The sequence below is a fragment of the Macaca thibetana genome, chromosome 11, assembly GCF_024542745.1.
Source record: "Macaca thibetana thibetana isolate TM-01 chromosome 11, ASM2454274v1, whole genome shotgun sequence".
NCBI classification, from domain to species: domain Eukaryota; kingdom Metazoa; phylum Chordata; class Mammalia; order Primates; family Cercopithecidae; genus Macaca; species Macaca thibetana.
The window spans coordinates 82,552,888-82,567,526 of NC_065588.1; the positions used below are offsets into that span (position 1 = coordinate 82,552,888).

Sequence of the window (14,639 nt, forward strand, 5' to 3'; positions counted from 1 at the left end):
TCCGTAGTACCTAAAATAATCTGCAGATCCAATGTAATCACTATCAAGATCTCTGTGATAATTTTAATTGAAATATAAAAATAATTTTAAAATGTGTATGGAACCACAAATACACCAAATAGCCAAGGCCATTTTGAGCAAGAACAATGTTGGAAGCATCAAAATTTCTGATTTCAAAACATTACTAAACTAAATTATTTAAAACAACATAGCACTGGCATAAAAACAGACATACAGACAAACAAAATAAAATAGACAGCTTAAAAATAAACTCATGCATGTATAGTCAATCATTTGGCAACAATGCCAAGAATATGTAATGGGGAAAAAATAGTCTTTTCAATAAATAATTCTGGGAAAATTGGATATCCACATTAAAAGAAATAAAATAGACTGTCATTTTATAAAATCCACAGAAGCCAACTCCAAATGAATTAAAGACTTAAATGTAAAAGCTACAACTGTAAACCTCCTAAAAGAAAACATAGGGAAAAGCTTCTTGACATTAGCCCTAGCAATGATTTCATGGATAAAACCTCCACAATCACAGGTAACACAAACAAAAATAGAAAAATGGGATTACATCAAAATTTGTGAGATTCACATTATGAAGACTACAAATTGCTTCAACGAGAAATAATATAAGACAAATTAAAGAAGAGGCATATCATCTTCACAAATGAGAAGACTTGATGTTTCTTAACATCTTACTTATCTTTGATTTGTTAGCTTTAATGCAATTTTAATCAAAATGTTATAAGAACTTAAAGCAACTCATAAGCTGACTTTAAAATAAAATAGAAAGGGCCAGGCATAGTGGCTCACACCTGTAATCTCAGCAGTTTGGGAAGCCAAGGTGGGCATATCATGAGGTCAGGAGTTCAAGACCCAGCCTGGCCAACATGGTGAAACTCCATCTCTACTAAACATACAAAAATTAGCTGAGGGTGGTTGTGGGTGTCTGTAATCTCAGCTGCTTGGGAGGCTGAGGCAGGAGAATCACTTGAACCCAGGAGGCAGAGGTTGCAGTGAGCTGAGATATTGTCATTGCACTCCAGCCTGGGCAACAGAGCAAGACTCCATCTCAATAAATAAATAAATAAATAAATAAATAAATAAATAAATAAATAAAATTAAATAAAATAGAACAAGATCTAGAATAGTAAAAATAATCTTCAAAGTGAACACAATTGTTAGAGTTATATAACCTCATTCCAAAACTTGCTCTAATGCAACAAAAATAATGGAAAAATTTGGCCAGGCTTGGTGGCTCATGCCTGTAATCCCAGCACTTTAGGATTTACTTTCTATGCTTCTAAGATGAGAGATGGTTCAGCGGACATAGTCACATTCCAGCAGAATCCAAACGCCTTAAGCTAGTATTAATCTTCCACAATCTTGTCCTAATCTACTTTAATATGTAACTTTTATCCATAGCAGCTGTCAAACATAATATTTTCTATCCTTCTACATTTAGTTGACATAGCTGCCAAAATAAGCAACTAATTCTTACTAAACACCTTCTTCATACCTTTTCCTGATTCCATTTCCTATGCCAAGAATCCCTCAGTTTTCTTCAAAACTTAGGTTCAAATCAACATCAGCAATGTACTTTTGCTGCTTCCCTCAGCTGAAAATGAAGTCTCATTCTTTTTATTACTATAAACTTTATAATATACTCTCACAATAAGTTATGCTTAATACCTCTTAATGAATATTGACATTTTAAACTTTCACTTTATAGTTAAAGCTCCACTGCATTTTTAAGTATATATTAAATTTCCCTACTATGTATCATTTCCATGGTGTTAGAGTTAAAAATTTACAATGGTAAATGTCCTGCAGATCTCTGCACAGTTTCATACATAGTTAACCCTCAACAAATACTTGTAAAATAAATGAATGGATGCTTTTAATAATAATAGGTGTTTGTGTATTTCTTTAAACTATTTCAAAAGATATCCACAGAAATTTTCATAATTTATCCTAGACAATACTAGTTATGTATTCCATGTGATAGGACACAGGAAATGCTACCTCCAAATATAGAATTATTGTAGACTGAGTATTTTAAGCTGAAGGAAATTAAGAAAACCATAGAAGCTGAAAGATCTCTCTGACCTTCTCCTGTCCCCTCTTTTGAGGACCCTAATGTGATATGCACTTGCTAATATCTATAGGGTAGGAATGTTACACAGAGAGGCCAAAAAGAATCTGAACAAACAGGCCTTGCCAAGTTACTCCCCAGTTTATTGCCACTAGTACGTACCATTTTTATCAAATTATTCTTTTACATAATTGTCCATTCTTCATTCCAACCCATGGATAAAAATACATTTTTCACCATTTCCCTGGGTCTTTATTGCTGAAGCCTCCTATGTCATGTAAAACTCTGTAAAAATAAATTTGTTATACTTTTCTCTTGTTAATCTGTCAAGCAGTGCCAGCCAGAAATCTTGAGACCAATGAGAAAAATATATTGGCATATATATGGCATTTAATATCTAATAAGTTTTTAGTAGCTTTTGTTGTCTACTGAGGTATGATGCTTACTAAATTCTCTATTTACAAAGTCTATCTGTAAATATTTTGTTAAATAAACCTGTGATTATATAACTTTTGGATCTGTGTGATAGTCTTATTTATAGAATTATCTGGTTTTCATTATCTGATTTCATTCAGTCAACAAAATGTTTTGATTACTTATTATATTCCAGGCACTATGCTAGGCACTGTATATAACATTTAAGTTTTACGGGAGAGATATACAAATAAACAATAAATAATTATATATTTTTAAATACTTAATAATTATGGCAAGTGTCATGAAGTGAAAGAATTCTATGAGAGATAATGGCTAGATTGAAATGTTAGAAAAGGCCTTTCCAAAGAGATCTTCAAATTACTTCAGCAGAGTCTGAGAAATAGGGAGCTATCATATAACAATTAATATCCCTATATATGTGTATATATGTTAGCAGTGGTGAATCCATGTGGGTCTGGGGCAACCTCAACTCTGGTCTTCTTAGAAGAAAGAATTCGACCTAGGGACAAAAGGCAGAGTGAGAGGCCAAGGCAAGTTTTAGAGCAGGGGTAAAAGTTCATTAAAAGTTATAGAGAAGGAAGGTAAGGAATGAAAGGAAGTAAAGTACACTTGGAAGAGGACCAAGCAGGCAACTTGAGAGATTCAAGCGCGTGGCTTGAGCTTTGACTTGGCGTTTTGTACATTGGCATGCGTCCAAGCAGTTGCATCCCTTCTCCCTTGATTCTTCCCTTGGGGTGGGCTGTCTGCGTGCACAGTGGCTTGCCAGCACTTGGGAGGGGTTGCATGAGCAGTGTGTTTACTGAAGTTATATGCATGTACAATTGTGACATTTTCCCCCTACTAGTTGAATGTTTAAACTCCACCGTTTTGCTTCTTAGTGACTTGAGGCATTTTTCCCTTCCCAGTTGAGTATTCCTAGAGGAAGCTCATATACCTGTTAAACTATACCATTCTGCCTCTTAGTGTGCATGCTTGAGTACATTTACTCAACTTCTGAGATCTTATTGGGAAGCTGCTGATCACCAGTTTCTGGTGTTTCTATCTATTGGAAGATTGCTTTTCCCTGGCATGGACTGCGACCAATAATTCTTTTAGAGAGACAGTTTAACAACTGCCTGATCATAACCTGATCATCGCCTGGCATTGCTGGTGGTTGGTGGGAAGGGGCCTCTCCTGCCTTGCTCATGTCTGCCTGACTACCTAATGTAACATGTAGAGCAGAGGAAAATTTACGAAAGATAGAGAGAACTATTTAAAAGTACCACTACAATCTCAGCAGCAAAATGTTTGTGAAATCTTTTAAACGTCTCTAACAAATACAACCTAATAGATTGTATATTTATAATGGTATTTATAAAAAGACATAAAAAATTAAAGTATATGGATTTTTTATGCTCTATAGACAACAAAATTTTAGGATGGAAAAAGCAGGGCAGAAATATGCCTAAGTATATGTACCTTGCAGATGGTATAATAATATTTTTTTTCATATTTTATGAACTAGTTTTCTTTCTTTACCTTTTTTTCCTTCAGAGAGATGTTTACCAGAAGATTTTGAAGTTCTAAAATAATTTTATTAAAAATATTGATTTCACCCTCCTGTTTATTAGAAAGCCTTACAAGATTTTAAGGTCACGGTCTTAATTTAAGGATTGGGAGATGTGAAGAATATCTCATTTAATTATGGTGAATTATGCATGAAAGGTCTAATAGGTTCCCTACAGTAATGCCCTAATTATGCTTTAATTCATCAATAAGAAAATTCTTGTTTATGTTGAATGTTCCACATTTAAACAACTGGGACAAAATTAAAAGATTATACCATGTAAATGCAGCATAAAGTCATCATTTGTATCTACTTGAAAGAGTCTTCTTTGCTACTTCATGAAATGATCGCATTTGTTTTAGATTGCATTACAGAATATAATGAACAATTTTAAATTAAAAAAATAGAAAAAAAATCAGTTTATGTTGCTCATTTACCCACAGTAAAGACTTTTGTCATAGCATGCTAAAAATACTTTAGAAAGATTTTACTGATTGCTTTAATTTAACTGCCACTTTGCCATTTATTGGCTTAATTTTGCAGAGAATGAAGCACACTTAAAACTCAAGGAAAGATATTAGGTTTTAGTTTTACACAGTCCATCATGAAAATAATAAAATGAAGAAAGGATTTTTTTTTTCTTTTTTTAGTATTTGCCAAGTATTTCTCAAAAAAAAAAAAAAAGCCCCAAATCTCTCAAGTCACTCAAGACAATCTAAACACACAAAAAAAGCATATTTCCCTTTTATATTCCTCTCAAATTCAAACCAATATCTATCTCATTTTACAAGGCATGCCATTGTCTTTCAAAATATATGAAGTAATCAGTAAAATTTCCACAGTAAAAAGCCATATGGTAATTGGGAAAAATCTTTATTTTTTAAAGGTTTTTTTTGTTGGTTGGTTTGGTGAGACTTGCTTCAAAGCAGCCGTGCATTTTTTCAGTATAAATTAATGAGCTTAAGTAAATATCCTTTTGTTTAAATAAATAAAGGAGCCATGAAAGTACATTCATCAAGATCTAGGTCATTAAATTGAAACATATCTATAACTATTTAATTATCTGAATAAATGACTGTGCTAAAAGAGGACAGGTTGATTAACATTTTTTTTGTTACAAACACTTGCATATTAAGTGATAGTCAAGTTTTTGTGAATCCTTTTGCTATTCAAATGTTTCAAGGGATCGTCTAACATATGTTCAAGTTACCAGCAGAAAAAGGCTATATGAATCCAGCATACATCATCCAATAGCATGAGTCTTACGACCCCTGAATGTGACCTGCTCCCAGAGGAAACCAATTTAATGCTCTATCGCACACAGAGTAGTATGTATGAATCACAAAGCCTCCTGATAAATTAATGACAGGTACACCTGAACAGGATTCCTTCTAAGTCACTTATCTGCAGCCAGGAAAGCTTGTTTCACCCTCACTTTCAAAGATAAAGCCACATGGCATGTTTCCATGGCAGATTCTCACAAAGCAAACAGCCCCCATTGGCATTATTGGGGAAAAACATTCCCCTTATTATTTCAGGTACTGTGACAGCAAATGGTATAAAGTGAAAACTATCTTCCAGTTGAAAATTCATCATTTACCTATCTCTCTCAATTATCAGGCCTTATGTCTTCTCTAACCTTCACAGGCTCTGTGCCTCTTGCTCTTTTACTTTTATTTTTGACAGTTCTGCTATCCCAGAATCGTAGCCATGGCAGGGTTCAAGAACAAAACATCAGGCTATCAAAGACAACTTATCAGAGGCCAAACAGTGAGAAGAGATGGCCACCATTAGCAAGTAGCCAAAAGACAGATCGATGACAGAGCAAAGAAAAGTGCACTAAGCTTCATCATTAACTGATAGCTTATTCCATTTGGAAAATCCAGGAGAAAAACTGAGATAATAAATATATGTCCTAAGTATTTAGGCATATTAGTCACAGAGATTTTAAAATTACGTTAAAAAAAAGGCATGGAAAATGTTTATTTGTGAGGGATCTTATTTACACACTTTATCAACCATAAATACACTGGAATATCAAAACCTTGGAAAACCATATGCCTTAAACTGAATATCAGCTAATAGCACAAATATATTATCTTCTTCAGAGTTAAGTATCTATTATTCTTTTAAACTAAACAATAAAACAAACATAACAATTCTCACTTTCTGTATTCCTTATAAAAATGCAGAAACTGCACTTAATCAAGACTATCTCATTATATACCTTAAAAATGACATATCATATCACCATGGTAGTTATATAGCATAGTAAAATTCAGTAACACAAATCAACGGACTCACGTTTTAGTTTCTATAGAGATAGCCTTTCTCACGCAGAATCAGGGCTGTGCTTCCAGGGTGAGTCTGTGTTAAATTAAAATGACAAAAATCTTAGTTTCTCATTCCAGTGTCACTTAGAATGCATGCAAATAAACTCCCAGTTAGTCAAGGGGAAAAAAATTGCATTAAAGAGTACTGATTTGTAAATTTGGTCTTTTCAAATGTAGATGATGTTTACCCCTCTCTCTCCCCCAATATCTTTGCAAAATTTCAGCCCGATGAACTCATTACTGTAAAAACTTAACTAAGGCTATGGTCAGTTAATGAAATTCAAGTCTAGGATTAAGCTCCATAAACACACAAAATGGCTGGGCATCTGGAATTGGGAGCGACATGGATGATGCTGGAAAGAAAAAGAAATAAGCCATATAATTTAGAGAATGTACAATATGATCAGTTTAGCTAAATTATGTGTTGTCCTATACATGAGGTGGTTCACAGTACCCTAAATGTGTAAGAAATAAAAGCAAAATGCTTTGAAAATATTACCAATACCATATCCAATGACACTTTGTGGGATGTAAATATAGCTACTAAATTTACCTTCTTTGAAATTACACAGGTTTAATTAGATTGGATATATTTTCTTTATAGCCACAATAATTTAAACAACATTAAACACCATTCAAAATATGAAAGAACTTCAGTTAGTAGGCGATAAAAATTATTATTTCTGGTCTATCTAGCTACTATGTTATAGTGTTATTTGATTTGCGGTGTACTTCAAAGTCATCAGTAATTTCTTAGAAGTTTTAGCAAATGCAGAACTAAGATGTTCAATTAAAACACTAAACTCTACCTGTGAACCTCCATAGTATAATAATGTTATTTTATTTTTTATGAGTTAGAAAAATATAAAAATGTATTCAGAAAAATTCATTTGAATATTTAAAATTTTAAATCCTATGCATTATTCCCCAGTTTATTTAAATTATATAAATGCATAGTCATAATAGTTTTTCCATTATTATATGTCAAGAGTTTTATACTGTATTATGCAATGTTTTTGAATTTTCTGGTTAACTATCCATCAACTCAACAAATATAGATCTAGAACAGGAGGCCCTTAACATTCCCTCTGCTTGACTGAACTATAGATAGGTTTCTTTCTGACTCTAGGCCCCTAACCTCTTTTTTCTTAGAGCATTTATTTTACAACACTTATTATTGTATTATTTTTCTACCCCTTTGAGATGTAAATCTTCTCTCTGCACCTTGCTAGTTTTACAACCTAGTAAATTCTTTCTCTAGGATCTAGGGATACATCCCTTTGAAATGTAAACATAAAGAAAAATAATGACCTGATCTCCCAGTCTCTATAGGAGAGTATAAGCCTAACTTAGACGAGCAATATTAGCAAACACAGATGGCCGAATAACACTGGCAAATCTCCTCACTAATATCCTCTGGTAGAGTGGTTTCTTGGGGTTGGTTCCAGGAACCTCATAGATACCAAAATTTGTAGATGCTCAAGTCCCTTAAAAATCATCTCTAGATTGAGGAGAGTCAAAACTACCTGGTGACCATCCAAAGGCAAAACTCTTTATCTGAGGAATTCAGAAGTAATTATACTATTATTTAAAGCCCACATCTTGTTCCAGGTTTCTTTGTAAAAAACATATAGTAACTAGAATTTCTATACATCTCTGGAATAGATGCCTATCAAAACTCATTGTGCAGCCCTTGCTGACATTAAGGCACCAAAATGTCTACAAATGTAATCATTTATCATGAGCTACATGGCTAATATGGTCCAAAATACCTTTAACCTCCCATTTTAAGGTCCATAAATACCTCTAAAGAAAAATCCGCTGTGGCGTGCTCACTCCTCTCTTGCTGAAGCTTCCCACTGCACTCTTCTGCAGTGTTCTTTCTTTCTAATAAAACCTTCCTTTTGTAAACCTATACTGATGTTGATAAATTCTTACCAACCCTTGAGTCAACCACTTTCCAATGCCTGGACTTTACCGCCTCCCTGGCATAGATTGCTTAATACAATGTAAGTGTTATGTAAATAGTTGCTATCTTGTATTGTCTTTTTTTTTATTTGTATTATTTTTATTGTTGTATTGTTACTGTTTTTTGTTTCCCAAGTATTTTTGATTCACAGTTGGTTGAATCCCATGGATGAGGAACCTGCAGATACAGAGAGACAATTATACTTTCCACTAGTTCATCTAAGCTCTGAACAATTCTACCACCTTGTGTTTCAGTAGAGTTCAGTTCAATATTTCTCCTTCTTTGCAATAAATCTTGAATACGCTACGAATGTTATAAATCTTCCTTGCCTGTTTAACTCTAAGTGCAATTTTTCTTTCACATTCTCAGGTGTCTATTATGTGCCAGCAGGCACTCTGGTAATTCAGTGCTTACAAGTTAGACACTGTATGCCTTGATAATACCTACAATCCAGTGGAAGACTGAGACAAATAATTTGATATTTAAAGGAGAGTGTCTGGGAAAACAGAAGGGAGGTGCCTGATAAAAGAGGAACAGAGAATAAAAACTATAATAGAAGAAATATCATCAAAGCTAGTCACTTCATGGTATTATCCAGGCAATTTGCAGTAGGGCAAACACTCCAGGACGACATCCAGCACATGTGAAAACCTAGAAAGAAGATGAACATTGCAGTATGAAGACAAGAAAAATCAGAATGGCTACAGTGTATTCAGTGAAATGGGAGGGGTGTCAGGAAATGAGGCTAAAACAAAATAAGAGAAAGATAGGGAAGGCACTTATTTTTTAATATTTAGTATTTGTATACGAGTTCAGTTTTATTTTAATCAATGGATTAATTAGCAAGACAATATAACTTAATATTCACTGCCAAGGGCTTTGGTGTCAGACTAACAGGTTTTGAAATTTGACTCTATCTCTCATAAGTTGTGTAGCATTAGGCAAGTTGTCTAACCTCTCTAAACTTCAGCTTTTTCATTTCATACATAAGGATAATGCTTGAAGTTTTATGTGGATTAAAGGGAATTGTAGCTAAAATATTAACGTAAGTCTTGGTACACAGAAAATGATCCATGATGATGATGATGTGGTGATGACAATAGAAACCAATCTGTGATACTGATAATGAAGTACACATACCACATACCAGGTCCTGGGAGTTATGAAGTGTCTGAAGAAAACAGAAATTGCTGGAGTGTTTTTTTTTTTTTTTTTTTTTTTTTTATGGAAATGTACTATCTAATTTACATTTTTGAAATAAAATTCTGATGTTTTTAAAGTTGGGAAGTGGCTGGGCATGGTGGCTCATGTCTGTAATCTTAGCACTTTGAGAGTCCGAGGAAGGTGGATTGCTCGAGTCTAGGAGTTCAAGACCATCCTGGGCAACATGGTGAAACCCTGCCTCTACAAAAGTGTAAAAAGTAGCCAGTTGTGGTAGTCCCAGGTACTTGAGAGGCTAAGGCAGGAGAATCATTTGAGTCCAGGAGACAGTGGAGATTGCAGTGAGCTGAGATAGTGCCATTGTGCTCCAGTCTGGACAACAGGAATGAAATCCTGCCTCAAAAAAAAAAAAAAAAAAAAAAAAAAAAAAAAAAAAAAAAATTGGGAAGTGAATGCTGTAATTCAGACAAGATACAATAATGGTGTGAAAACAGGTAGTAGAAGCTAAAACTTTGAGTAAATATTTGCAGATACATTAACTAAAAGTCGATATGTACTGAAATGATGGGTTTATAATAGAATGGCCTAATAATAGGATCAATGTACTTCTGCTTTTTAACTGTTGTCTCAATGTAATTATTAATAGCAGAGCCTTCTACTTATAAAAGTATCTTTGTTTGGATGATGATCTACATTGTAGAAGTCTTTGTAGGAATCAGTACATATGTTTTATAAGAGAGTTGTTTAATCGAGCCAATCAATCGAGTGGATGACATCTTCAAAATGTAATATAGCAACAATCATAAGACAAAGGGCTTTCAGGACCATGTTATAACCGCCCAATGGATTCACCTTGCCTGCAGCCTAGACAGATCTGATTTACCAAGACAGGGGAATTGCAATAAAGAAAGAGTAATTCATGCAGAGCCCACTGTGAGGGATACTAGAGTTTTATTATTACTCAAATCAGTCCACCCGAACAGTCAGGGAGCAGAGTTTTTAAGGACAACTTAGTGGGTGGGGATAAGCCAGCAAACTGGGAGTGCTGATTGGTCAGAGATGAAATCATAGGGAGTCAAAGCAATCTCTTCATGCTGAGTCAGTTCCTGGGTGGGGGCTACAAGATCACATGGGCCTGTTTATCAATCTGGGTAGTCCCAGTTGATCCATTAAGTGCAGGGTCTGCCAAATATCTCAAGCACTGATCTTGGGAGCAGTTTAGGGAGGGTCAGAATCTTTTAGCTGCGTGACTCCTAAACCATAATTTCTAATCTTCTGGCTAATTTCTTAGTCTTACAAAAGCCGTCGAGTTCCGCAGTAAGGAGGAGGTTTATTTTGGGAAAGAGTTGTTATTGTCTTTGTTTTAAATTATAGACTATAAACTAAATGCCTCCCAAAGTTAGCTCAGCCTATGCCCAGTAATGAACAAGGACAGCCTGGAGGTTAGTAGAAAGCTGGAGTCGGTTAGGTTAGATCCCCTTCACTTTGTCAGTCAGAATTTTGCAAAGGCAGTTTCAGTGGCTGACACCTTTAATCCCACCACTTTGGGAGGTCCAGGTAGCTGGATCACTTGAGTTCAGGAGTTTGAGACCAGCCTGGCCCACATGGTGAAACTCCATCTCTGCAAAAATACAAAAATTAGCCAGTCTTGGTGGCACACACCTATAATCCCAGCTACTCAGGAAGCTGAGGCATGAGAATCACTTGAACCCAGGTGGCAGAGGTTGCAGTGAGCTGAGATAGCGCCACTGTGCTCCAGGCTGGTTGACAGAGTGAGAGTCCATCTCAAAAAAAAAAAAAAAAAAAAAAAAAAAAAAAAAAGAGAGAGAGAGAGAAAGAGCTATTTTTTACTTGAGCACATTTATCTGTCAGATGCTGCTTTTTGCTGATAACATGCATTAAATAATTTAATGCTGAAAAAAATCCTATTAAGCACATGTTATTGTTATCCCTATTGTACAGATGAGAAAATTGGAGCACAAAGAGGTTAAACAATCTGTTCAAGTTACATAGCAAATGAAGGGACATGTATCCAAACCAGAGCGTCTGCCTCCAGAGCCTGTGCATTTAACTCCTATGCAAAAAGTGCCAGAATAGAGTAGTTTTAAGACCAGGCAATGCTCATACAGGTCTACTATGATCTAAGAATATAGTAAAGAATCAGATGAAGAGCTGTGGGCAATAATAGAATAAACTATTTCAGCAAGGTAGAAAGCACAAAGACGATATCAGAGTAACTTCAACTAGGAAATGATATTTCAGATAGATTTTAAAGAATGAAAAGAATATTTGTCTCCTTAAAAGGTCTACTTCAAATGAAAATTTATAAAGATACATGTTTTTCCTTTATTAGTCCAAGCAAATGTGATCACTCAGTCTTCTAAATGTCTTTGAATTAAACATATATAAAAATATGTTTTCTTACCACAGACAGATCTGAGATCAGCAACATTCTGAGAGACTTCTGTACACTTACATTATTTATACGAAAATTTACAATTCAAACTATTTATCTTAGTCTCTCTGATTAATATTCTATCCTATAGCATATACCCACACACCTACACATGCACACACACACAAAGACACACAGAGCAAATTTTAGTATCCAAGATACTCTTGCCACAATAGTTTTTCTTTTCCTCAAACACGCCAAACTTTGGCCTTTTTCCTTTCTCTGTTTAATCTTTTTCAAATCTTAGATTGTCAGCTCTTTTCTGATGTTTCTTCTAGGCTACGGTACATAGAACAGCACTTTGGTTTTATTTTTTAAAATCTTCTGGGGACAAAGCCTTTCTCTACATATTGCAACTTCTCTGCTCTGTTTCCTGTAAAGACTCTTGTCCCCATTTGAACATTGAATATATTAATAACTGAGTAGATAAGTTTGGTTTAATTCTGAAGTTCTTGTCAACTAATATAAGTTATAATCTCCAGATTAGCCTTTATAAATAACAGAAGCATTCATTTTGCTTCATGTGCTTTTATTCTTTATCTCAGTCAGATATTAAGTAAATCGTCTTAAAGAACATAACATAATTTATATCTTCAAATTACTTCCATAATTTTTATACACAATGTCTGACACACAGAAATAATCAAGTAAAAGGGAAGTCAAGGCTTGATTAAATACCAAGAGAAAAATAAAATAACCAGGGAAATTAGAAAATGTTTTGTATCAAATGAATGAAAATAAAGCCGAGTTTTAAAAATGTTTAGCTTGAAAGCCTATATTCAACAAAAAGAATGATTTAAAATAACCAAAGCAGACACATTAAGAAACTAACAAAGAAAGGCTGATCTAATTTCCAAGCAAGAAAATACAAGGAAACCATAGAAATTCTACAGAAAAATAATAAAATAGAAACAGAAAAATAAAAATGTAGCAAAATCAATTAAAGCAAAAGTTGACTCGCTTTTCAGATAAAAACTTTGATAAATTTTGGTTAAACTGGCAAACAGAAAAGACAGAAGACACAAATTTTAAGAATCCAAATGAACGGATATCATTATTGATGACTCTTTGGAAATAATACAGGTTATAAAGACACTGTGGCTTGGAATTAGAAGACCTACACAGTGGAATAACCAAATAGAAGAATCCTGGGATCCTCATACAGTGAACATGATAGTGTGTATACACTGGAGAGACATAAAGGAGTTCAGAAGATGCTTCACAAGAAAACTTTGAGGTTAATCTCTCACCTTACGGCCCAAGTTTAACCTGGTTGATTTTAAGTTCTTTAACAAGAAGTTTCCAAAATATTTAAAAGGACTTATAAAAGTAAATATTGGGGAATGGCCAAGATTGCTGACTATAAGTAGCTAGTGCTTGTGGCTTTCACGGAGAGGAGCAAAAGGGGCAAGTAAATGCAACACTTTCAACTGAAACACCCATGTACTCACATTGACATTAATCATAGAAACAACTTGATGCACAGAGAATGAAGCAGAACAAGACAAGACAATGGCCCACTTGGCAGCAACATGGAATCAGAGGATCCTCCCTAGCCCAGGGAAGCCATGAGTGAATGAACAACCCCAGGAAACGACACTTCTCCCACAGATATGTGCTACCCTAGGGTCAAAAGATCTCCTTGTGAACCCACTCCACCAGGGCCTTCAATCTTCAGTCTGTCAGACAGAGCTACATGGAGTCTCAGCAAAGGAGCTGCTTAGGTGTGCATGGAGACCCTGGAGCCTTAGATACTTTGACTTTCTGGCAAAAGTAGCTGCTGCTCTAGCAAAGTGGGAGGTTAAACTCCTGTACATACCCCCAGGCAAGAGGCTGAATCCAGGGGGCTGAGCAGCGACAGCCCATAGACTGCATTTCCAGAGCACTTCACAAGATTAGACCCACTTGCTTAAAATTACAGTCAGCTACCAGTAGCAGCACTGCACTCACCTAAGAAGGAGCTCCCAGAAAGAGGGTCAGGCTCCCATCTTTGCTATTCAGGTGACTTTGCCATTCCAGCCTTCAGGCTTTGGAGAATCTGAGCTGACCCAGGGCAGATGGGATTCCCCCAGACAGCACAGCTGCTCTACCAAAATGTGGCCGGAATGCTGCTTCAAGCAGGCACCCAATCCTGGGCAGGACCTCCCAGTCAAGGCCTTCACACCCACCTGAGCTCTCTAGCCATCAGAGATCTGAATTCTCCTAGGACAGCACTCCTAGAGGAGAAGTTAGGTCACCATCTTTGCTGTCTGGGTGACAACCATTCGAGCTTTTGAGCATTGGAGTGTCTGAGGTGACAAAGGACTGAAGTGGATCCTCAGTGCAGCAGAGCAGATCTACCTGGCCAGACGGTTTTTTTTAAGTGAGTCTCTATCTTGTTCCTTCTCTCTGGGTGGGACTTCTCAACTGGGGTCTCCAACAGATGCCTATAGGCACTATTCACAATAGCAAAGACTTGGAATGGACCCAAATGTCCATCAGTGACAGACTGGATTAAGAAAATGTGGCACATATACACCATGGAATACTATGCAGCCATAAAAAAGGATGAGTTTGTGTCCTTTGTAGGGACATGGATGCAGCTGGAAACCATCATTCTCAGCAAACTATCGCAAGAACAGAAAACCAAA

At 35.5% G+C, this 14,639-nt stretch overlaps 1 protein-coding gene across 2 annotated transcripts in view; it reads right to left on the reverse strand.

Annotated features, from left to right (window-relative positions):
* The window catches only part of MGAT4C (MGAT4 family member C), a 909,629-nt gene that overhangs the window by 376,433 nt on the left and 518,557 nt on the right, over positions 1-14,639 (reverse strand). For both annotated transcript variants that reach the window (XM_050749432.1, XM_050749434.1), the window contains one exon: positions 6,396-6,458. The gene's annotated coding sequence lies outside the window, so the exon portion shown is untranslated. The remainder of the gene's footprint in view (positions 1-6,395; positions 6,459-14,639) is intronic.